The sequence below is a fragment of the Palaemon carinicauda genome, chromosome 24 (genome assembly GCF_036898095.1).
Source record: "Palaemon carinicauda isolate YSFRI2023 chromosome 24, ASM3689809v2, whole genome shotgun sequence".
NCBI classification, from domain to species: domain Eukaryota; kingdom Metazoa; phylum Arthropoda; class Malacostraca; order Decapoda; family Palaemonidae; genus Palaemon; species Palaemon carinicauda.
This window is the reverse complement of record NC_090748.1, coordinates 63,140,198-63,165,197: the sequence shown is the minus strand read 5'-3', so window position 1 is coordinate 63,165,197 and position 25,000 is coordinate 63,140,198. Positions and strand designations below refer to the sequence as shown.

At 43.6% G+C, this 25,000-nt stretch overlaps 1 protein-coding gene across 1 annotated transcript in view; it reads right to left on the bottom strand.

Moving 5' to 3' along the window:
- LOC137618127 (globin CTT-VIII-like) overlaps positions 1-25,000 on the bottom strand; it is a 642,050-nt gene that overhangs the window by 615,338 nt on the left and 1,712 nt on the right. The gene's annotated exons all lie outside the window — the stretch shown is intronic.

Below are 25,000 nucleotides of genomic sequence, written 5' to 3'. Positions count from 1 at the left end.
TGAGTTGATTCAGAGATAAATTTGAGCCTGATGTTTCTCCCCTGAATAGTTGACCACCCGTGAAGTCTGAAGTTCTATGAAGATAGACCTTTAGGCATTCTACTGGACATAGAGATGCATCTTCTTTCAGAGGGCAGATTCTCCAGGGACCCCACCTGTTGGTGGGTAACTCATTCTTGGCGAGAAACGTAGGATCTGGAAACAGGTTCAGTTCTCCCCCATCCAGGAACTGAACACGACCTGCCTCTCTCGAGGGGGCTACAATCTCACTAACCCTGGCCCCGGACGCGAGTGCAAATAGGAAAAAAACTTTTTGTGTCAAATCCTTTAACGCACACTCTTCATTGCTCAACAGAGAAGCGAAATGAAGAACTTTGTCTAAAGACCATGAAATGGGCTTTGGAGGTGCTGAAGGTCTGAGCCTAGCGCAGGCTTTCGGAACTTTATTAAAGATCTCGTTACCTAGGTCGACCTGGAAGGCATATAGAATGGGTCTTGTCAAAGCAGACTTACACGCTGAAATCGTGTTAGCTGCCAAACCTTGACCATGGAGGTGGATGAAGAAAGATAAGCAGAAGTCTGTCGAGATCTCCTGCGGATTCTTCGCCTTGACAAAGGCCACCCATTTTCTCCAAGATGACTCATATTGCCTTCTAGTAGATTTGCACTTATATTCCTCTAGGAAGTCTATGCTGGCTTTCGAAATCCCGAAACGCTTTCTCACCGCTAGGGAGAGAAAATCATGAGCTGCAGGGTCCGGGTTTTCTGTAATGAAGCGCAGACAGTCGACTTCTGGACTCGCTGGGTCAGAACTGGATCTGCTAGCGGTACAAACTTCAGCTGTAGTTCCAATGCCAGGGGGAACCACACGCTGTTCGGCCACTTGTGGGCCACTATTGCCGCTACCCCCTTGAAGGATCTCAGTTTGTTGAGGACCCTCAACAGAAGGTTGTGAGGAGGGAACAGATAAATCCGGGACCATCTGTTCCAGTCGAGGGACATCGCGTCCACTGCTTCCGCTAAGGGGTCCTCGTACGGGGACACGTACAGGGGCAACTTCTTGTTGTCTTTCGTCGCAAAGAGGTCTATCTGCAGTTCTGGGACTTGATTCAGAATGAAGGAGAATGATCCTGCGTCTAAGGACCATTCCGACTCTATCAGTGTGAACCTGGATAGAGCGTCCGCTGTCACATTGCGGACTCCTTGAAGGTGAACTGCCGACAGGTACCACTTCTTCTTTTCCGCCAATCGGAAGATGGCCAACATCACCTGGTTGAGAGGTGGTGACCTCGATCCTTGTCGATTCAAGCATCTCACAACTACCTCGCTGTCCATCACCAACCTTATGTGGATGGAGTGACGCGGGGAGACTTTCTTTAAGGTAAGGAGCACTGCCATAGCTTCTAGAAAGTTTATGTGAAAGGTCTTGAATAGCTTGGACCAAGTCCCCTGGATTTTTTTCCGATGAGAGTGACCTCCCCATCCCTCCTTCGAGGCGTCTGAGTGAATCGTCACCGACGGGGGAGGTGGCTGAAGAAGAACCGACTTCCTTAGATGTCTGGCTTGGGACCAAGGCCTGAGAAGAGTACGTAGCCGAAGCGGAACTGGTCTTCTCAGATCTCTTCGCGCGTTTGATGCATAACTTCTCCAAACTCCGGTTGCATCCTTTAGCTGTGCTCTTAGCACTGGGTCTGTCACCGAAGCAAACTGGAGAGAGCCCAGTACCCTCTCCTGTTCGCGTCTTGATATCCTTTTGGAATCTAGAAGTCTCTTGACAGAACCCGCTATCTCCTTCCTTTTCTTCGCCGGGATGGAGAATCGGTGTGACAAAAGGTCCCAGTGGATTCCCAGCCACTGGAACTTTTGAGATGGAGAAAGTCGAGACTTTTTTCTGTTGATCTTGAAGCCTAGGTACTCTAGGAACTGGATCACTTGACTGGAAGCTTGCAAGCATTCTGTCTCGGATGCTGCCCACACCAACCAGTCGTCCAGGTAGGCTACTACCTGAATTCCCTTTAGGCGTAATTGTTTGAGAGCTACGCTCGCAAGCTTCGTAAAAATCCTTGGGGCTATGTTTAGCCCGAATGGCATGGCTCTGAAGGCGTATAGTCTTCGTTGTAGCCTGAACCCTAGGTAGGGGGAGAGTCGACGGTTGTTTGGAATGTGCCAATAGGCGTCTGACAAGTCTATAGAAACGGAATATGCCCTCTTGGGCAGTAAGGTCCTTATGTGTTGCAGTGTCAGCATCTTGAATTTGCAATTCACTATGAACTTGTTGAGTGGCGACAAGTCCAGAATGACTCTGAGCTTTTCCGAGTCTTTCTTGGGAACACAAAACAGCCTCCCTTGGAATTTGATGGACTTCACCTTTCGGATATCAATTTTCTCCAACAGTTCTTGAACGTACTCCTCCAGAACGGGGGTGGAGTGTTGGAAAAACCAAAGGCACGGGGGTGGAGTGCTGTACCAGCTCCAGCCCAGTCCATTCTTGAGTAGGCTGTGGGCCCAGGGATCGAAGGTCCACCGATCCCGAAATTTCAGAAGTCTCCCTCCTACCGGTATCATCTCACTTGGACTGCCGTCCTGAGGTCTTGCCTCCCTGACCACGACCACCCCTGAATCCCCTTCCCCTTGAGGGGCGCCTAGACGAGCCTCTGGCTGCTCCTCTAGGCTTTGCTCGAAAGGAAGTAGACTGCCCTTCGAACGATGGGGTGAATGTCGTGGACTGTGTCGACACGGCCTGGGGTACCCACTGAAAAGTGGTCAGGGTTTGTGCCACGATCTGGGGCACTGGAGGCAATGGCAATTGCAGTTGCTGTTGCTGTCTAAAAGGCTTGGCTGGCCGCGACGGTAGCCTAGTCCTCATAGTCTTCCTCTTTGGTTGAGGACCCTCATCCGGGGAAGACTTTCTTTTGATAGCCAGGCCCCACTTCTGGAGAAGGTTTCTATTCTCCAAGGCGGCCTTATCAACAACTTCTTTGACCAAACCGGTAGGGAAAAGGTCTTTGCCCCAAATGTTGGAGGAGATTAGTTTCCTTGGCTCGTGCCTCACCGTAGCCGAGGTGAACACGAACTCCCTACAAGCTCTCCTCGCCTTGACGAAGCCATAAAGGTCCTTCGTCACTGTGGCCAGATGAGTCTTGGCCACCACCATGAACATTTCATGGACCTTGGGGTCACTTGCCATCGTCTCAAGAGTAGTCTGAAGAGACATTGAGGCAGCCAGTCTTTCTTTTGTCTCGAACTCTCTCCGCAAGAGAAAGTCAGACAGCTTAGGGAGGTCCTCGCCGAACTGACGTCCGGCAATATCAGCCTCCAACTTCCCAACTGAGAACGTAAGATGGACGTCCTTCCAGTCTTTGTGGTCCATAGGCAGGGCCAGCGACAAGGGTTTACACTCCTCCAGGGAGGGGCAAGGCTTGCAGGCCTCGACTGCTTTTAGTACAGCCGCAAACCCTTTCTGTAAAAAGGGGAAGGCTCTAGCAGGAGAGGACACAAAGGAAGGGAGCTTCTTGCTCAATGCAGCTACCTTTGAGTTAGAGAAGCCCCTCTCTTTCAACGAGGATGAAAGCAGAGCTTGAGCCTTTGCATGGTCCATCACTATGACCTCCTTCGGCTCTGTCTCCTCCTTTGAAGCTAGTTCCTTCCTCAGCCGGACATAACAGTCCGGATATGATGCCTTGCTGGGCCAGAATTCCACCTCCTCTAGGGGAACTGAGCCCAACTTATCCTAGATGACGATCTTTCCAGTCGTCATCGGCATGTGCTCAGCATACCTCCATGGGTTAGCATCTGAGTACACGGGAAGGTCTTTCACATTGAGCCTTTTCCGGGGCCCATGTGATTCTGCAAGGCTCTGCATCTGCAGTTCCATTGCAGCCGCCTTCTCCTGATTCTCCTTCTGCATTTGTTGGATCATTCCAACAATGGAGGAGAGGGCCTGTCCCAGCTCTACTGGGAGACCAGCCGATGTTAAGGGAATAGGCTCCGGGATCTGAACCGGAGTAGCCGACACCTCGTCGACCTTTTCCTCTACAACGTCTGGGGCTTGAACTTCATCCTGGGCTTCTGCCAGGAGGTCTTCCTCCAGACGCTCGTCCACGTCAGACATCCTGTCATCTAACTGGATGTCTTGCATCGCGACCGCGACTTCAGCATCCACCTGGATCTGAACTTGGGGGATCTCCTCTTGAGGCTGGGGAATCACTGCATCAGCTGATGCCTTAGGGAAAAGATACGCCCTCATCTTCTCACTTGGAAGATAAGGTCCAGAGGTGTTCTTCTGGAAGCCCCTTACCCAGGTACGAAGCTTCTCCCTTGCTATATCCCTTGATTCCGCCGTCCTAGGGGAATCAAAGGCCTCAATAATCAGGTTAGTGCACACAGTACATACCTGAGGGTCCCAATACCGGAGATCACCCTTGGAGACAGCGCATGCTGCGTGTCTCCTACAAAACTCATGTCCGCAGAGGTTCTTGCTACGGACGTTGCAGAAAACACTTCCGCACTTCGGAGGGTCCTCCTGTAAAGAGAAGAAATTTCCATGAGTATCAGGTGAACTATGTATCACTGGATATGCATAGTATAGCATAACAATTCAGAAAGGAAAGACACACACTTGTGTTTCCCTCACAACCAATTGTTGCAGCCTTCCAGATAATAAAATCGAATGGTTAATCTCTTCTAGAATAACCAATGCAAAGTTTCCAGAGGAAACAGGTGGAGCTCACACCTAAGCAATGATTTTAAAATCCTGGATAATAGACAAGAAAGAACTCACTTTCTTATCTGTAGGGCAACAACAAAGGGCTGTGCAGGAAAACACAAAAGTGTTAGAACACACAGTGCTGTACCAAAACCTATACTATAGATTTCTTCTTACAGTATATGTTATACTGAAGAATACTGGTACAGTATAGGAGGTTATGTGCCGGCCGGCACACACCAAAACTAGCTTTAAAGTATACTACTTAACAGCTATAAGGCGGCAGAACGCTGATTCAAATGCATGTGCCGGCCGGCAGTAACTGCCGGTCGGCAACAGCCAATGTCGGCCGGCAATGACTGCCAGCCGGCAACTACACAAGGTAGTACCCGGCTGCCGGCCACACTCTTGGCGACCGGCAGACAAGGGCTGACATTAGCCGGCCGGCAAAGGTACACGACCGAGGCCAGCCGGCAGCAAAAGAACCAGAGGACTACGACTGCCCGGCTGCCGGCCTCATAGGCCGGCAGCCGGGTCGGGTACAGCACTAGAAGAATAACAGAATGGATGCCGGGATAAGAGTGTACACTACCTCCAAGCCCGGCAATTCGAAAGAGTGCATAAAAGGAAGGGGAGAATCTAATTCAGGCTTCCTGACCAATGCCGTCTGGCTCTGCAGGCAGGCATGGATGAGGGACCAAGGGAGGTCCGGGCAGCACTCAAAGCAGAAGACCCTTGCCGGCCGGCAGCTCTGCCGGCCGGCAAGGGACTGAGTCAATTCCCCATCCTAACCTATTCTAGGTCCAGATGTAGAATGACGTACAGTACTGTAATGGTTAGGCCATTACGGAGATAGAGGGGGAAGGGACAAAAGAGGGTCCTACCAATCTTGCTTTAGTGACGGATCACCCGCAGCCAAGAAACTCATCTTAGCCTAAGGGAGATCCAAGGAGGGAGGCCAGCAATACTTGCCAGCTCCCAGAGAACCAAAGCAAGGAAGGTGTTGCTACTCCCAGGGAAAGAATCTTATCCTCCCCCAAGAACAGCAACAAGGACTAGTCTGGTAGATCACAAAAGAAGGAATCATCTCGTACAGAAAACTTCGGTAGTGACCTAAGGAGGCTAAGCCTCCTATATGTCTGTGTCAGGCCAGCGAGGGAGACTCTACCCCAAGCCAGACAAACACAGACTCAGACTAAAAACTCTGTTGTTCTGTCCCTTTTTGAAACCAGACTTACTGGAACAGGAAGGTACAGTAACACCCCAGTATAGTTTTATCGAAAGTTAATTCAGATAAACCACTTAGGGATAAGCCCAAGGCTTAAACAGAGGGAAAGGGATTGCATACCTTCTCCGAAGAAAAGAAAGCAACCGGGGAGTATGAGAAAGTATACTAAGGCTCCATAAGCAACTTAGCCTAGGCACCAAGAGAATCGATTACCTAAATCACCGAAACTCACTCGTATACTATCTTGGAAATATTCAACATAATCTTAAATGTATAAAAAACAGCCTAAAGCTTCAATAAAATTTTAATACACTCGGAAAAACCAAAATCATGCATGAAGTACTAGGACCAAACGACTAGGCTACATGGCCTAGCGTAGGCCAGAATTGGCGAATACTTCGCCAAAATAATACTAAAGCACGAAAGGAAATCCTATGTAACGCTAAATAGCTAAAATTTATTAAAGCAAAACAACCGGGAATGTCGCTCTGACTAACTAAACTTATACCTAGCAAGCGACAGCGTCCATGACACCTCCGGTAGGCTACGGCTCTTGTAACAAAGATTAAACCTATTAATCACTTAAAAAATTACCAAGAGCCTACATTTATACATAAAAGACATGGTACTCAACTTATCAGAGGCCGACGAAGTTGGAGAAGCCATGAAAAGTAGAATAAATCCAAGATTTGCGAGAAACACAGGAAAAAACACCGAGTTGTTAAGCTACGCAAAAAGGAATACAGATGGCGCCAGGATTGGCGCCAGGCACGTTTACGAAACGGGAGATAGGGAGCCTTGGGAGCGGCTCCCCCTTTTTCTTTCCCGATTTCGTTTCTTGCCAATTGACCCCTGCGATACGTAATCTCTGTTCGGGGTGCAGATTGCCATGTGGCGTGTCAAGAATACGTCCTCTGATATGTCGCGATATCCCTTTCACGAGGGATATTCGCTCCAGGAGTTAGAATTCTGGTACCTTAAGGTAAATTCTCTGGGAATATCGCCGTAGTTGTAATATACCCTAGGAAGCTACCCAATAGGAACTTCCATCAGGACGACATGGCTTGAGCCCAAAAATATATATATATTTCTCTGTCGCTGTAGTTCAGTTAGATAGAATCCGCTGAAAGTTGGCCCATGACGACCAAAGAGCTCTTGAAGAGGAAAAAAATAACAGCCAGCCTTTCTAAATTTTTTTCATTGCTACACAAGATGGCATATTCATTTGTTTTCTGTAATCAGAAAGCATACTAATAATATCATATAAGATCATGTATATTTTCTTCTGTGTATCTGAGGGCACTGCGAATATATACATATGTATATATTTATATGTGTGTATATATATATATATATATATATATATATATATATATATATATATATATATATATCCTGAGTATATATATATATATATATATATATATATATATATATATATATATATATATATATATATATATATATATATATATATATATATATATATATAACGGATTTTGAGCGAAGCGAAAAATCTATTTTTGGGTGAGATAGCCATGGCGTCCTGATGGAAGGTTCCTTTTTGGTAGCTTCCTTGGGTATAAAACTACTAAGATATTCCCAGAGAATTTAACCACAGGTTATCACAGAATTCTAACTTCTGGAGCGAGTATCCCAAAGGTTTCCCTTTAAGACATCGTATATCAACAGGGGACGCATGTCTGAACGCGCCACATAGCTATCTACACCCCGAACAGAGTTAATGCTTCGGTGTGTAAGGGTTGAGAATAGCTGGGAGCCGCTCCACAGCCAATCTCACTCGTGGCTACTACTGATACTCGAGACGTAAACAAACGGGCGCCATTGCTCAAATGACGTCACGCCCATCTTCATCCTGAAGCCAGTTGCTTGCCCATCACCATGATACAGTAGAACAGGGTGGGATCTAAAACTGGACGAAGTAGCAGGGAGGGTCCATCAGGACGCCATGGCTATCTCACCCAAAAATAGATTTTTCGCTTCGCTCAAAATCCGTTTTTTGGGCTCAAGCCATGGCGTCCTGATGGAAGAATACCAGAGAATCAATGTATCGTGGTAGATTTTCCCCTAATAGTAAGTGCCAAGGCATTGACAAAACAGCATAGTAATCTTTGATAAAGGACCATAGGGAAGAAGCATCCTGCCCCCCTTGGCAGTGAAGTTCCCATGGGCCATGCCGACGTCAAAGTGGTATTGAAGGGCTATTCATCCTGATAGAAGAACTTGAAGAACTTGGAGATGAAGCCGAATGTTTGGTATTTGTATAGGAACATTCTGAAAATTAGACCAGTGGTGGTTGGGCACTGTGTATTGAGAATGATGGTTCATCTCCCGGGTATTAAAAGTAAGTATTCGTGTTGGAACCTTACATAATCAGAGTGAATATAAATTAAGAGTTAGCATCTTAATTTCTTCATAACCATAAGGAAAAGGGGGGATAATAAAACTATGACAGGCATGTATTTCATAGTAAGTAGGAGCTGATTGAGACGCACAGGTAATAAAATAGAAATTTTATTTCACAAATGCAGAAATTAAATAATTTACAGCAGAAAGTAAAATTCTTTTACAGTAATTATAATGTACATAGTAAAAAAGACTTGCTCTTGAATCTGAAAAGGAATTTCAAGTTTATTAGTAGGCACTCGTTCTCGAGGAACGCAAGTCTTTGATAAAACACATCATGCTCAGGGCATGCGGCACTTGTGTGACAACTATGACATTTCACCTGGGATAAGAACAGTTATAAAAGCACTAAGTGTTTTCGACATCACTATGAATCGCTCGAGGGTCAACATAGGCACCCGGAGAGTTAGAGTCCCAAGTAACTCACTGTTCTACGCAGAGTTAGGTGCAGGTTTCATAACACTACCTGCGGCTACCACAAAATGTTTGACTTCGTGCACTTGTTTCGCATAATGTTTAAAGAAAACTCGCGAGGACTTCCAACCCGTGAAGTTTTTAAGGCTTTCAAAGTCCATACTCTGAAAGAAATTCAGAGATGATGCCACTTTTCTAGGATCATGACCAGCGGGTGTACTGTTAGGATCCGCTCTGCGAATGAAGTAGGTGATTTTCGCTCTTAATTGTTTCAGTGACAGGTCGCTGCCCGATGTTTCTCCTTTGAAGAGTTGGCCTCCACCAAAGTTTGAAGTTCTGCGAAGATAGACCTTGAGGCTCTCTACTGGACATAGAGAGGCATCCTCCTTCAGGGGGCATATTCTCCAAGGGCCCCATCTTTTGGTGGGTAATTCATTTTTGGCGAGAAACGTCGGATCAGGGGAGAGGGTAACTTCTCCTGTATCGGTAAACAGGATGTGTCCATCCTCTCTAGATAATGCCACTATTTCACTGACTCGAACTCCTGAAGCGAGAGCAAAGAGAAATATAACTTTCTGAGTCAGATCCTTGAGAGGGCATGAATCATTGTCCAAGTTGGAGGCGAAATGGAGCACCTTGTCTAGTGACCAGGAGATCGGTTTCGGTGGGGGTGCTGGGCGTAGGCGAGCACATGCTTTCGGTAGTTTGTTGAAGATGTCGCTGGACAGATCAATTTGGAAAGCATATAGAATTGGTCTGGTCAAGGCCGATTTGCAGGTTGATATCGTATTGGCTGCTAATCCCTGTCCATGAAGGTGAATAAAGAAGGACATGCAGAAATCAATCGTGATTTCTTTAGGATTTTTTGTCTTGACGAAGGAGACCCATTTCCTCCAGGATGATTCATATTGCCGTCTTGTGGATTCGGTCTTGTATTCCTCTAGGAAGTCCAGACTTTTCTTCGAGATCCCAAACCTCTTCTTTGCGGCTAGGGAGAGAAAATCATGAGATGAAGGTCCTTGATTTTCGATGATGAAGCGAAGACAGTCGACTTCTGTACTTGTTGAGAGAGAACTGGGCCCGGGAGAGGGATCAGCTTGGGCTGCAGCTCCAGGACCAGGGGGTACCAGTTGCTCCGAGGCCACTTGGGAGCCACTAGGGCCGCTGTCCCTTTGAAGGTTCTCAGTTTGGAGAGGACTTTCAACAGAAGGTTGGTGGGGGGGAACAGGTAGATCTTGGACCATCTGTTCCAATCCAGTGACATGGCATCCACTGCTTCTGCTTTGGGGTCCTCGTACGGGGCCACATACCGAGGAAGTTGATTGTTGTCGCTCGTTGCAAAGAGATCTATCTGAAGTTCTGGGACTTGGTGAGAGATGAAGGAGAACGATCTTGCGTCTAGAGACCATTCCGACTCTATCGGGTTTGTCCGAGATAGAGCATCCGCTGTCACGTTGCGGAATCCTTGTAGGTGAACTGCAGACAGGTGCCACTTCTTCTTCTCTGCCAGACGGAAGATTGGGAGAAGCACCTGATTTATCTGGGGCGATCTTGAGCCTTGGCGATTGAGACAACGAACTACCACCGAGTTGTCTAGGGTTAGACGGATGTGGATCGAGGGCGGCGGGGATAACTTCTTCAGGGTTAGAAGGACCGCCATGGCCTCCAAGATGTTTATGTGGAACGTCTTGAACAGGGGAGACCAGGTGCCTTGAGCCTGTTTTTGGTGGGAGTGACCTCCCCAACCCTCCAGCGAAGCGTCCGTGTGGATGTTGAGTGATGGAGGAGGGTGTTGGAGAGGAATGGACCTTTTCAGGGCCTTTGCTTCTGACCACGGCTTTAGGAGAAGTCGCAGTCTGTTTGGAAGCCGTCTCTTGAGGTCTCTTCGAGCGATGGATGCCGAACGTCTCCAGACTCCCGCGGCATCCTTTAGCTGTGCGCGAAGCACTGGGTTTGTCACTGAGGCGAACTGTAGAGAGCCTAGAACTCGTTCCTGCTGGCGTCTTGAAATGCGTTTGGATTTCAGCAGTCGCTTGACAGACCCTGCTATTTCCTTCCTTTTCTTCTGGGGGATGGAAAGGCGGTGTGACTGAAGGTTCCAGTGGATTCCCAACCACTGGAACTTCTGAGCTGGAGAGAGGCGAGATTTTTTCTCGTTGATCTTGAATCCCAGGTGTTCTAGGTACTGGGTGACTTTGTTGCAAGATTTTACACAATCTTCGGGCGATGAAGCCCAGACTAGCCAGTCGTCGAGGTAGGCCATCACCTGGACGTTTCGTAGGCGGAGCTGTTGTACTATGGCATCCGCCAGTTTTGTGAAGATCCGAGGGACCACGTTGAGGCCGAAGGGCATGGCCCGGAAGGCGTAGCTTTTCCTTTGGAGTCGAAATCCTAGGTAGGAGGAAGCGTGATGGTTCATTGGAACGTGCCAGTATGCATCCGCCAGGTCTATGGAGACCGTGTAGGAACCTCGAGGCAGAAGGGTCCTTATCTGTTGAAGAGTCAGCATCTTGAACTTGTCGTTCGCTATGAACTTGTTGAGGGGGGATAAGTCCAGAATGACTCTGAGTTTGTCTGAGTCTTTCTTGGGGACACAAAACAGTCTCCCTTGGAACCTGGTGGACTTTACCTTCCTTATCACCTTCTTGTTCAAGAGGTCTAGGACATATTCTTCCAGAAGAGGGGTTGATTGTTGGAAGAATTGCTGGAAGATTGGGGGTGGTTGAGTCCAGCTCCAGCCTAGACCCTTCTTGACGATGCTGTGTGCCCAGGGATCGAAGGTCCAACGATCCTGGAATTGGCGGAGTCTTCCTCCCACCGGAAGCACTTCATTGCTTCTGGTGTCCCGAGGGCTTGTTGCCTCGGCCGCTAGCTCCCTTTCCTCCTCTGCCTCGGGAGGGACGGCGAGACGCGTCTCTGCCTGCACCTCTGCTTGAGCCTCTACCTTTGGGACGAAAGGTAGTCGTCTGTTGCTCGAAAGCAGGGGTGAAGACCGGTGACTGTGACAACACCGGTTGGGGGACCAATTGAAAGGTCTGTTGTGGTTGGGCAACCACTTGGGAGGTAGCGGGTCCCGGAAACTGACGTCTTTGTTGACGTTGCTGGGGTTTCTGTTTTTGGGATTTCCTCTTAGGTTGAGGTCCGTCGTCCTGAGAGGGTTTCCTTTTCCTGGACATGCCCCACTTGTGGAGAAGGTTCCTATTCTCCGTGGCGGCTCTGTCGGTGATTTCCTTCACGAGGTCAGAAGGAAAGAGGTGTTTACCCCAGATGTTGGAGGAAATCAGCCTCCGGGGTTCGTGTTTCACGGTGGCACCTGCAAACACGAATTCACGACAGGCTCTCCGAGCCTTTATGAAGTGGTACAAGTCCTTCATCACGGTCATCATGTGGGATTTGGAGAGTACCATGTAGTGGTCTGTTACTCTGGTGTCACAGGCCATAATTTCAAGTTGGACTTGATGAGATAAGGATGCTGCGAGCCTCTCCTTCGTATCTTGTTCCCGACGAAGGAGGTGATCGTTGAGCTTAGGGAGGTCTTCATTAAACTGACGTCCGGCGACGTCAGGATCTAGCTTTCCCACGACGAAAGTATGCTGGACATCCTTCCAGTGTCGAGCGTCAGGGGGAGTTACTATGGAGAAGGGTCTGCACTCCTCCAGTGCAGGGCAGGCTTTCCCCTCTTCCGCAGCTTTAAGGCACGCAGCTAAGGCCTTTTCCAGGAATGGAAGAACCGCACTTTCAGGTGCGACATAAGTAGGGTGCTTCTTGCTCAGGGCCGGAAGCTTAGAGCAGGTAAAGCCCCTACTCTTGAATGTGGTGGCTAGCATAGCCTGGGCCTTTGCGAGATCGAACACTATCTCTTCCTTCGGTTCGGTCTCTTCCTTCGAGGCAGGTTCAGAACGCAGACGGACGTAACAGTCCGGGTAGGCCTCAAAGTTTGGGAAGAACTCCACGTCTTCCAAGGGGACCGTGCCGATCTTATCGCTGACGAAGATCCTGCCGGTCGCGATAACCATATGCTCAGCATACCTCCACGGGTTGGCATGTGAGCAAGCGGGGAGATCCTTAACCGAAATCCTCTTTGGTTCTCTGGATCCCATCATGGACCTGATGAACTCCTGATTCTCCTTCAACCTGTCGTCCATGACGGCTCTAATCAGTCGGATCATTTCTTGAGTGGAAGAAGAGGGATCCGGGGTCGAGGAGGTAGACGGAATAGACACTTCCGTCGGTGTAGGAGTAGGAGCGGGGATGGAAGGAGGAGCGACCTCTTGCTCCGACTCGGCGTATTCCACCTTGTCTTCGTCATCTTCGGCTCCTTGGGCCATAAGCGTCTTCTCCGTGTCTTCCGAGACATCCGACATCTGTTCGTCATCTTCGGAATCCAGGCGGCACTCGTGCATGGACTGAGCCATGACAACATCAGGTTCCACTGTAATTTGGACAGTGGGAATCACGTCTTTGGGTACCACTGAATCAGGGGAGGCCTTAGGGAACAGGAGTGACCTCAATTCTTCGGTGGCCAGGTAAGGTCCGGTGGCATTTTTCTGGAAGCCACGCACCCACTTGCGTAGCTTTTCACGAGAAATGTCTCTGACCTCCGCTGAGGGAGGGTTATGGAAGGCGTCAACTAGGTGAGCCTGGCAGACCGTACAGTTCAGTGGATTCCAAAACTTCAGATCCCCTTTCTTGTCGGCACAAGGGGCGTGAGTCCTGCAAGCCGTATGCCCGTAAAACTGCGGGCGTTTCACAGCGCAGAAGGCGAAGTCACACTTCATCTGCTCCTCCTGTGGAAGAAAGAGAAAATGAGTATGGGGGAGTCATAAGAATGGCTCTTAAACTAAGTTAATATTAATTATTAATTTTAACTTAATGAAGGGTGTGATGCATAGAGATTGAAATAGTAAAGGAGAACATACTCCATGCATCTCGCCCGGCTGGTTACCGTAAGCTTTGTCCTTGGATCATCCGAGAGACCGAAGGCACCGGATAGTATTCCTTAGAGTTCCATAGGGCAATGGAATTCCGTGGAAAAACCAAGGGTAAGATTGGGACCGAGATCATTCGGTCCCAAGCTAGGGGCTAGAGGGCCTCCTTTTAAGGTAACTGCTTCCGGCAACCAGCCGTGCTAAGATGCACGCAGCATGCTGGAATTTAGAAGAATGCAAAGAGACAGCATGATCACTAACAGAACAGTACCAAGGTATTGATCTTAATAGTGGAAACAGCCCATCTGTTTGCGGTATAGGGCTATCAGTATCATATGATAGCTAGAAGAAGGGGGTGCAAGTATTCTTGACGCCTCCGGGGGTTTCCGGCAAGCCGCCGGCATGCCGGAGGTCGCTCCGGCAGAGTTTCTGGCATTAGGACAGACAATATTTAAGTCAAGGGTATACCAGGGTGGCGGCCGCCGGTACAACGGCGGCACGCCGGCAGGGGAGCGGCGGCTCCGGCAGTCGGAGGATGCCGGTTTGGTGACTGGGACAATGATGTTTATAGCGGAACCGGATTGCCGGCAGTAGATGCCGGCACTCCGGCGACCGACCGGCTAGCGGACGACAAGCTAGGAGGGAGGAGAGCCACCGGTAGGAGCCGGCGGCAGTCGGTAGTCCCCCGGCACACAGGGGGCTGGCGGCAAGGGTAGGGAGGGTCACCAAGGTAGGAGGCGGGTATCGCCGATAGTGGAGGCGGCAAGAGACCAGCACCCAGATAGAAAGAGAGACAGGGGGGGGAGGGATGCAGGAAGTTCAGTCATGGACTCCGGACATCCCCCCCCTGAGGGGGTGTACCCATGGTAGAGGCAGGCTCTATCATCCAGGAGCAGGGGTCACTGAGGACCGGGAGCTAGGTAGCCCAAGGGAGGGCTAGGGGACACCCAAAGAGGGGAGACCCCCATATGCAGAACACATCTAGAGACTAACCCCATAGGACACTATGAAGGGTATATGTACCAGAGCGGACTGCACATGGAAGCTCGGGTAGCCCTACTACTCCACCCTAAGGAGGAGTTGTAGGACAGGGGACAGATGGGTATAGACTAACCTAAGCATAGGCTAGGCTATACAAGAGATAGGTGGGGAGGGGAGTAGAGAGAAGTCTTCCAAGGAAGGGTTTCTGTACCAGAGCGGCCACTAGGGAAAGGGAGGACACTCCCTAGCCTAAGATAAGGCAGACCGGCTGAAACGGTGCATGGGTACAGTTTCAGCAGGGAACAGAGAAACCTTCCTAACCTAACCTAGAGCAGGGCTAATAGTCCTGAACTAGGAAAGGTAGAAGACATATCGCTATCGCAGGATAGTCATAGACTAATCCTAGCCATAGAGGTAGGGCTAGCCTAACCTCACTCTCGGACGCAACCCTAAGGGGGGTTCATTCCCATAGGGAGGACTGAGAGGCGATAAATACTCCATTAGACACTTGATCCCTCTACTCAGAAAGGGAATCAAGGCTAATTAGAGGGAATGCCAAGGCAGGGGATGAAGGAAGCATATAGGGGTCCTACAAGTAGGTTAGGTTAGAAAGAGACACTAACTAACCTATCCCCTATATGGTCCCTGAAGGCGAAAAACATTTGCATCACGGTCGAAAGTATTGTAAAATAATGCCACTATCTTCATAACTTAGCCTAGGATCACTAATAAAATCATGCATGAACACTTATATACAGGCGCTCTGGCCTGGGGGCTATAGTAGCCGACTGGTAGGAGGTCAATCGATGACCGATAAAAAGCGTCGAAACACGATATAAAAGTTCCTAGCTATGAAGACTAAATAAACTAATGTATTCGATTAGTAAATAAGGCCGGAAGCGTTGTTGTGGCTAACTAAATAAGGCATGCATAACAACAACGACGCCATAAAATGGCGGGTCCGGTAGAGGCACAGCTCTGCCACAAAACAGCAATTATCTCGGAAAGTAATATTTACTTTACGGTCAGAGCTTAACTAAACAATACTGGAACCTTGTACTCAACTTTCCAGAAGATGGTGAGGCTGAAGGTAGCGACATAACGTAGATGCAAATCGATAAATGAAGCACAGGGAAAATCCGTCTAAGTAGGGCAGCTACTAAACAAAGGATGAAGACGGGCGTGACGTCATTTGAGCAATGGCGCCCGTTTGTTTACGTCTCGAGTATCAGTAGTAGCCACGAGTGAGATTGGCTGTGGAGCGGCTCCCAGCTATTCTCAACCCTTACACACCGAAGCATTAACTCTGTTCGGGGTGTAGATAGCTATGTGGCGCGTTCAGACATGCGTCCCCTGTTGATATACGATGTCTTAAAGGGAAACCTTTGGGATACTCGCTCCAGAAGTTAGAATTCTGTGATAACCTGTGGTTAAATTCTCTGGGAATATCTTAGTAGTTTTATACCCAAGGAAGCTACCAAAAAGGAACCTTCCATCAGGACGCCATGGCTTGAGCCCAAAAAATATATATATATATATATATATATATATATATATATATATATATATATATATATATATATATATATATATTTATTTATTTATTTATTTATCGTGCCTGATATGAAGAATTGCCTAGTTTTTAAGCTACGCAATCGAATTGCCTAATTTGTAAATTAGGCACTAACGGCGCCTAACTTGTAAACTCCTTTGAAAACTATTCCTGTTTCATAAACTAGGCACCCTAGTTTGTAATTTAGGTAGCCTAGTTTGTTAAATAGGCAAATTACCTAGTTGTAAGTTAGGCAGCCGTTTATTATTTCACTCTTATACCAAGCATCTTTTTTATTTTGTTTCCAGTGTTTCTAATAAAAAGTCACTAATTGTTCCTCATTAACGCTCACTTACTGCTGCCCAGTGCATAATTTAAATAAATTTCCAAAGCAACGGCAAGATATCAAAACATTCAAGAGGACTGAGGACAAAACTCGATTTAGAGAAAGATGTGAATCATGTCTAGAAAACACTAAATCTAAAACGTACAATTTACCAGATGGTGAAATATACCAGGCTATTGTCGCCGAATTGTCTGGATCAACCTCAGAGAAAACTTATTACCTCAAGAAGAAATTTGAAGTAATCGAAGTTGGTGGAATTAAAAAAAAATGTCAAGGTGAGTCTCTCTCTCTCTCTCTCTCTCTCTCTCTCTCTCTCTCTCTCTCTCTCTCTCTCTCTCTCTCCACACATTTCTTTATCAATATTGCAGCTATGAACCTTGCCATAATATTATTCTTATTTAGAAAATCAAGTGATTCAACAAGTTTTTACTCATTAGCACCAATATGACTACTGCTTTGAGTTTTGATGTGACTCAAATGCTTGGTATTCTTGAAACGCGAGTTATAAAAATACATTAAAGCAACTAGAGCCTATATTTGCAAAAATCTTTTCTGAATATTGGAAATGAGAAGTTATAAGTCTCTCTCTCTCATTTCCAGTCCTTCCCTTTATCTAAGGCTTTTACTTTGTTTTCAGCCCAGGAAGAATACAGATGAAGATGTGAAGTATCTGCTCCTAAAGTCAGAGATGTTTAACGTCCTGTACGAAGCTCATCTGTTAACTGGACACGGAGGAGAAAAGAAGATGCGTCATGTAGTGATTGGGAAGTATTTTAACATCAGTCTAAAGATAATTTCGTCATTTGTGTCAAAGTGTGAAACATGCCAGAAAAAGAAAACACAACCAAATAAGGGAATTGTCATGCGGCCTTTGAAAAATAAGACTTTAGCTGAACGAGAACAAGTCGATATCTCTGTGATGGAATCAAACCCTGACCGTGGATTTAAATACATTTTAAACTATCAGGATCATTTCTCAAAATTCCTGATCCTTAAGCCAATGAAGTCCAAGACAGCAGCAGAAACCGCATACAATTTAGTTGACATATTTTGTTGGATTAACCCTTCTGCCGTACTTCAGTCTGACAACGGAAGAGAAATCATAGCTTCCGTCATCGATAAAATTTAGTTAATACTCCCTCGAATGAACATTGTCCACGAAGCTCCGAGACATATACAGTCCCAAGGAAGCATTGGGTGATAAAACTGCGATGTCAAGGAGATACTGATAGCCTGGCCGATTTTTCAATGACTCGACTCAAATGGCTAAAGGTCTACTATTTGTCATGCTGAAAAAAAAAAAAAAAAACTCATCTCCAGGTAGAAACCTTAATAACAGAACACCCTTGGAAGTCTTTTGTGGTCGGAAAGTGACATCAGGTTTGGAAAGGACAAGTCTGCCAAAAGATGTCATTGAGAAGCTCGAAACAGAAGAGAAGCTTGAGTAGCTAGTTTCCGAAATGACAGATACAGAATAGCAGAAGTTGATCAACACACTATCGACGACAATGGTAATGAAATTCACGAAGTGTACGACACACGAGGCCCTATAGAAGTTACGGTTTCTGAAAGAAACAACATAAAACATGAGCAGGCAATTATCCTTGTTGGGTGCCCGTAGAAAAGATGCAACATTTGAGCAAGAGAAATGCTTCATAATCTCGTACTCAACTTGTACCTTTTCAAGAAAAGGATGCTGTCCTCGCACCGGTCAGAAAGATAGGATTGTAGGAACATCCCAGACATAATTATTGCAGTTCGAAAGGACACCTACTGAAAAGTAACGACCCACAGCATCATAAACAGTTGGATATAAAAAAACCCAGCTTTTAAGAGCTGACTATGCAATAATGAGAAGAAGTATGGTTAAAGAAGACACAGTTCTTCCATTTTGACGAATTGTCACCCTGTATTCATTGCATGGTGGATAAGGTTTCACAAAGTGTTCCTATCAGTTGGCTTAATTGACAAAAAGATGTCATTGCAAATAGAATCAAACTTTGGGCCAAAGCCATTGACAATGACAAAATAAAACTTGCAAAAATAAATAACAAGTTAATCTTGTCAGCAAATTAAGATTTTGACATTTCTCAACGATTTTATTCATCACTTTTAAATTCCGGCTGATAGATGTCTTTGTTTACCATGTCTATTCTATGTAAGCAGCATGTATTTTATAATAAATTGTGGAAATATTATTAAGGTTAATAAATGATAAATACCTTTGTTGATGTGTATAATAAAGTACATATGTATTAATGAATAAGTGCTATAAGATTTATTGGAAATCAAACAAAAGTTGCCTAAAACACAAACTAAGCATATTGCCTATTTAACAAACTAAGCTGCCTGATTTACGAATTCGGCTGCCTAGTTTATGAATTATGCATAGTATTGAAATGAGTTTATAAGTTAGGCAACAAGACTGCCTAATATACAAATTAGGCAAATCGATTGCTTAGCTTACAAATTAGGCAATTCCTCATATTAGGCACGATATATATATATATATATATATATATATATATATATATATATATATATATATATATATATATGTGTGTGTGTGTGTGTGTGTGTGTGTGTCTACATACATACATACATACATACATACATACATATATGCATATAATGAAGCATACCTGAGTAGCGTTGCTGTTATTCAAAGTATTGAGCACAAATGCAACTCACTGTCAACCTACAATACTCTTATACTGACACTGTATCAGTAAATGCAATTTTTCCACTATAGAAAAAGGTGAAAATACCAGAGAATCTAGAGAAGTAAAATGATAACAAATATAATCTGAAAGCTTAGAAATTGACAATAAAAGAATCCTAGCTGATACTTAGCTTCTGGAAAAGAACAAATAATTCATTCCTATGTTGAGGGAATATTTCGATCTAGCGAGTACTTAATTCTAGTGCAACAATTTCCCCAAAAGATCTACAACTGCAAGTTAACGAACATGAGAAAGAAAATCAAAACCTGTACTACATGAGGAGCTCAGATTTCCTGTCGTTTCGGTTTTTAAGACGCCGTATATCACAAAAATTATGCTTGTAATCAAGAATATCAGATGACTGCCGCTCACTTGGCACCATATCCTTGAATTTGAAGAGATTTTACTGTGTGGAACGGGGGTGCATCAAATACAATTGTATTTGTATTTGAATTGTATTTAAATACAATTTTAATGTATTTGTATTTATATTTGTATTTTAGCATCCAGAGAAAAAGTATTTTGTATTTGTATCATGGCACCCAGAAAAAAAGTATTTTGTATTTGTATTTATATTTGATATTTCGAGCCAAAATCATTTGAGGACAGAGAGAGAGAGAGAGAGAGAGAGAGAGAGAGAGAGAGAGAGAGAGAGAGAGAGAGAGAGAGAGAGAGAGAGAGAAGTCAACAAGCATGGTTTACGATACTATGACGGGTCATTTACACGTCGCGTACGAGTACACGTCGCGTTCCTGTACAACCATCCCTGCCCCACCCACTACCATGATGGTAGTTGGACAGAGATAGCACTACCGTCCCTGTCACACTCGCTGTTGCTGGTGCACCGGATCGGTCCAGTTGCTTTGCACACACACAACAACTCTGCATACGAGATGCCTTCAATGATCCCTGTGTCAGAAACAGTGCAATTGCAACTGTGATACACAAGTGCTGTAGTATTGTAGCTACAGTACGTCGATCTACTGTGTCAGCACCATTCTTGGAAAAGATTGGGGTTTCACTGCAGGGTGCCAATGCTACTATATGGAATTCTCAACTGAATATGCTTAAGTCAATTCTCAAAGATGTCAATGGTGTCAACTCAGCTATTTGTCTCCTAGGATCATGCAAGACAGTAGAAGAATTGAGGGAATGGAAATAGCAATGCTAAAAGAAGTGATAAAAGTTTTGGAACCATTCCAAGAGGCGACATCACAAGTGGAATTAGAAAACATGGTGATACTTTCTTGCGTTGCACCAGTTGTATTTGGCCTTGAGCACAGCCTCAAACTATTCATTGAAAGTAAACCAATCTACTGCTTAAACTTGGCTAATGCACTATAGTCTTCTATCAAAAAAAGGTTGCATCCGTTTCTTGAGAAGACTGACGTTATTGCCGCAGCCGTCATAGACCCCAGGTTTAAGCTGGCATGGCTGCCATGTGAGGAAATAAAAAAGGAAAAGATTTCCAAGATTGTGGACCTAATTATTTCAGAGTCAACTCATTCATCTTTGAAGAACACAATTCCAGAGAGGGAGCCTTTCATCACCACAAGCACCAATCAAGACAAGGCTGACATGAGTGCAAAACGCTCTCATCTTTTTGCCTACATGCCACCAGCTGGGAAAATAAATGTAAGTGCATCAACAAGCGACACTACAGTGGTAAAGGCAGAACCTGAGTCGTACCTAGAAGAAGGTGTTCTGGCTTTTGACGTAAACCCAGTGAGGTACTGGCGTGAAAACAAGAGCTTCAGCATTTTGAAGCCTTTTGCAAGAAATATTCTAGGGTGCTGTGCCACGTCGGCACCATCTGAAAGTCTTTAGTAAGGCCGGTAATTTTTACACTCCTGAGCGAGCAAAACTTGGCCCGGAAACCTTCCGGGCATTAATGATTATTAAATGCAATTATGATATATAGAATGCAAATATAAACTTGTGTGAAAAAAATGTTATATAGTTTGCAAATTTTCAGGCGGATTTTTTATTAGTTGCTTTGAAATCTGAAATAAGAGTACTTATATTTTCATTTGTATTTTCTGAACCAGTGATTTATTATTATTTGTATTTTTAGATTTAGGAAGAAAAGTATTTGTATTTGTATTTGTATTTCTAGATTTAGGAATAAAAGTATTTGTATTTGTATTTGTATTTTTGGCTTCCGAAACAAAAGTATTTGTATTTGTATTTTGTATTTTTGGGATCTCAAACAAAAGTATTTGTATTTGTATTTCAATTGTAAAAAGTCAGTATTTGATCCAACCCTGGCTGTGGCCCGAGGCTCAAAAATAGTTCTTCCTAATATTTCGTGGTAAATGTCCTTTAATAACTTGAAATGGCTTTCCTTTGGATGGAAACCCTTTTTTAACCATTATTATTATTATTATTATTATTATTATTATTATTATTATTACTAGATAATCTACAACCCTAGTAGATAAAAGCAAGATGCCATAAGAGCAAGGGCTCCGACAGAGAAAAACAGCCCAATGAGGAAAGGAAACAAGGAAATAAATGAACTACACGAGGAGCAATGAACACTTAAAATAAAACATTTCTAGAACACTAACAACAATAAAGTTTTATATATGAGAGATCTTTCTTATATAAACTAAAAAACTTAAAATATCTTTGAAAGATCTTTCATATATAAACTATAAAACTACAAATACATTTGAAAGATTTTTCATAAGTAAACTATAAAACTTCAAGGAAACAAAAGGAATAAATATAAGATGAAATATTATGCCTGGGTGTACGGTCAAGCCTGAGACCTTTACCCAAGACAGTGGAAGACCTTGGTACAGAGGCAATGGCACTACCTAAAACTAGAAAATAATGCTTCAATTATCAAGTGTCCTTCTACTAGATAAGCTGCTTACCATAGCTAAAGAGCCTCTTCTACCCTTACCAAATCCATATTGATTGCTGTTTGTAAGTAAATTATCTTCAAGGAAGTCAAGCCTTACTTTTATTATTTTTTCAAGAATCTTACCAGGCATCTCTAATAGAGATTTGGGTCTGTGATTGGAAACTGAGGTGAGATCTTTACCTCTTTTCCCCACGAAGGGAAGTAGTGCTCTCTTAAAAAACTCAGGCCAGTATCCCATACTCATAGTTTCATTAAGGCTGTCTTTTAGAAAGTCTAGCATTTAGTTTGGTAGGTTTTTTAGAATAGTTTTGTTAACTTTAGAGTGGCCTGGTGCTTTGTTTTTAACTTTTGATTATTTTGATGATATCTTGGAGTTGGATTGGTTTGAAAAATGGGTTTTCCCCGTCTAGCCTCCCAAGGTCTACTGTATCATAAGGTATTTATGTGATCACAATGTTAATAAAATATCCTTCAAAGTGAAGAGGTATTGCTTATGCCATATACATTTTTTTTATACCTAAGGCTAAAATGGATTTATAAAATGTAACAACGTCATTTTCATGATTACTAAAAATTCATATAGTAGAGTGAGAAGGATTTTGTGTTTTGAGTGTAACAAGTTAATTAAACCGTATAGTTAATAGAAAAGAAAATAATATTAACATGCTGCCTCAGGATATTCATTTAACTATTTGATTTTATATATATATATATATATATATATATATATATATATATATATATATATATATATATATATATATATACATATATACTGTAGGTAAAATACTGTACCTAAATAATATGCTTGTACATTTTTTTCATAGGATACATTTCTATCATTAAGCCTAGTATCTATAAAAAGTTAAGACTTATCTTAAATTTCCCGTAATTCTGGGTCTGTGTATGGGAATTTCGAATCCAAACCCAAATTTATACCTTTTTCGTAATTCATTTTTAAATTTTCCTAACAAAAGAAATGAATTGAACACATTTGTGTTTACTGTATTCTTTTCAACAAATATTCTATCGACCTAAAGCTGCCATCACCTGAGACAGCATCTCTCCATTTGCATATATTATCCTGATTTCGTTAACCCCTGTTTTGAGCATTACTTCTCTATACAATTCCTATTTTCCCTAAGATTCATGTTTACGTTCTTCCTCTATTTCCGACACACTATTTTCTTAATTGCAATAGTTATGTTCCTTTACATGATCGCCTTTGACACAAAGGTAATTGAGGCAGTCTCCCTTTGTTCCTTCGTAAATATTTCCATTTACTCATCTAACATCGTATGTCTTTCGTTTTTTCTTCCTATCGTTCTTTAGCCAAATATGCTTCATATTGCAACTACATTTTCATGACTTGCTAAAATCAATTTTTCTGTCTATCTTATCATTTGCTCTAACGAAACTGGAGATAAGGTGCTTATCCGCCAACTAATTTTCTTACCATTAGGCTACATTCATTAAACTTTTTTTTTATCTCTTATTAAGAAATACACATTTACAATCTTACAGTTTATAACATATATACATCATAGTATATTTACATTTCAAACTGGTATTAGTCTACATTACGTTAGTGCATAATTTAACAAACTCCTTTCTCTATATCCTAATTTCGAAGTGTAATCAAACAGTAGTTTCCTTTCTGAATACTGGATCCTTAAATTGTCATGCCCCTTCTCCAAACTTGTCGTACAAGAATCTCATCTCTCATTTGCTTCCGGAATTCCACATCGACCAAAATCTAAATTAATAATCTCTATCCTTACTTATGCATATATGTCACCTGGCACAGTTTCCCTTTCATATTCCCAAATCCCGATCAGACGCTCCTATTTTCCATTCGTGAATCATATACTCTCACTGGTGCATATATTTCTCCTGCCAAACTCAAAGCTATCCATAAAATCGGAAAAGTTGCGCAGTTGTACTCTTCTATCCATCAACAGTTTTCCTGATGACACAAATGATACATCCATCAATCTTTTCACCTCTCAGCTACCCCCATAAAAAAAAAGCAAATTGTCCTGCCCATACCTAGATACACTGCTCATTTCACTATTGTCTAAGTAAGTGGTAAAACATCCATCTCTTTATCCCTGAACTAGATAACTAGCGTACATTCAAAACGGCAAGAACTGGTCTATCTCTCTTTTTATCTACGTACTTATTATTTATCATGTTAATTATAAAATCTCTTATTTATTTTGTAATGTCAGTTGAAGGAATAGATATGCCCAATCAATTTGATAATTTTCACACCACAGGAAACATTCAAAATATCATACTTTCCTTTTTTCTAGATCACAAATCTATGAAAGGGTGGTTCTGTTTGACCTCTAGAGAAGAGCCTCGTCTATCATATAGGAGGCCTCTCTTCTCAAGGGTACCACAACATTACAATAGTTTTTTAGCCTTTGGTATATTACATTTGAAAGAAGCATATCCAGGTAGCACTGCTTATCATCCCTACCTCACAATCCTTTATTTAGTACTTTCTTCCTTGGGACACAATGCTTCAAAATCCGTGACACCTAACAAACCAAAGGGCACCTGCGTCCAGGTAGTACCACTTTGTGATACTGTAGTAAGAGGCCGTTTTTAATAATTAACTTGATATTTTTCCATTGTATATATATATATATATATATATATATATATATATATATATATATATATATATATATATACACACGCACACACACACATATATATATATATATATATATATATATATATATATATATATATATATATATATATATATATATATATATAAAATTAAACGTACTACATGCAGAAATTCTTCTCC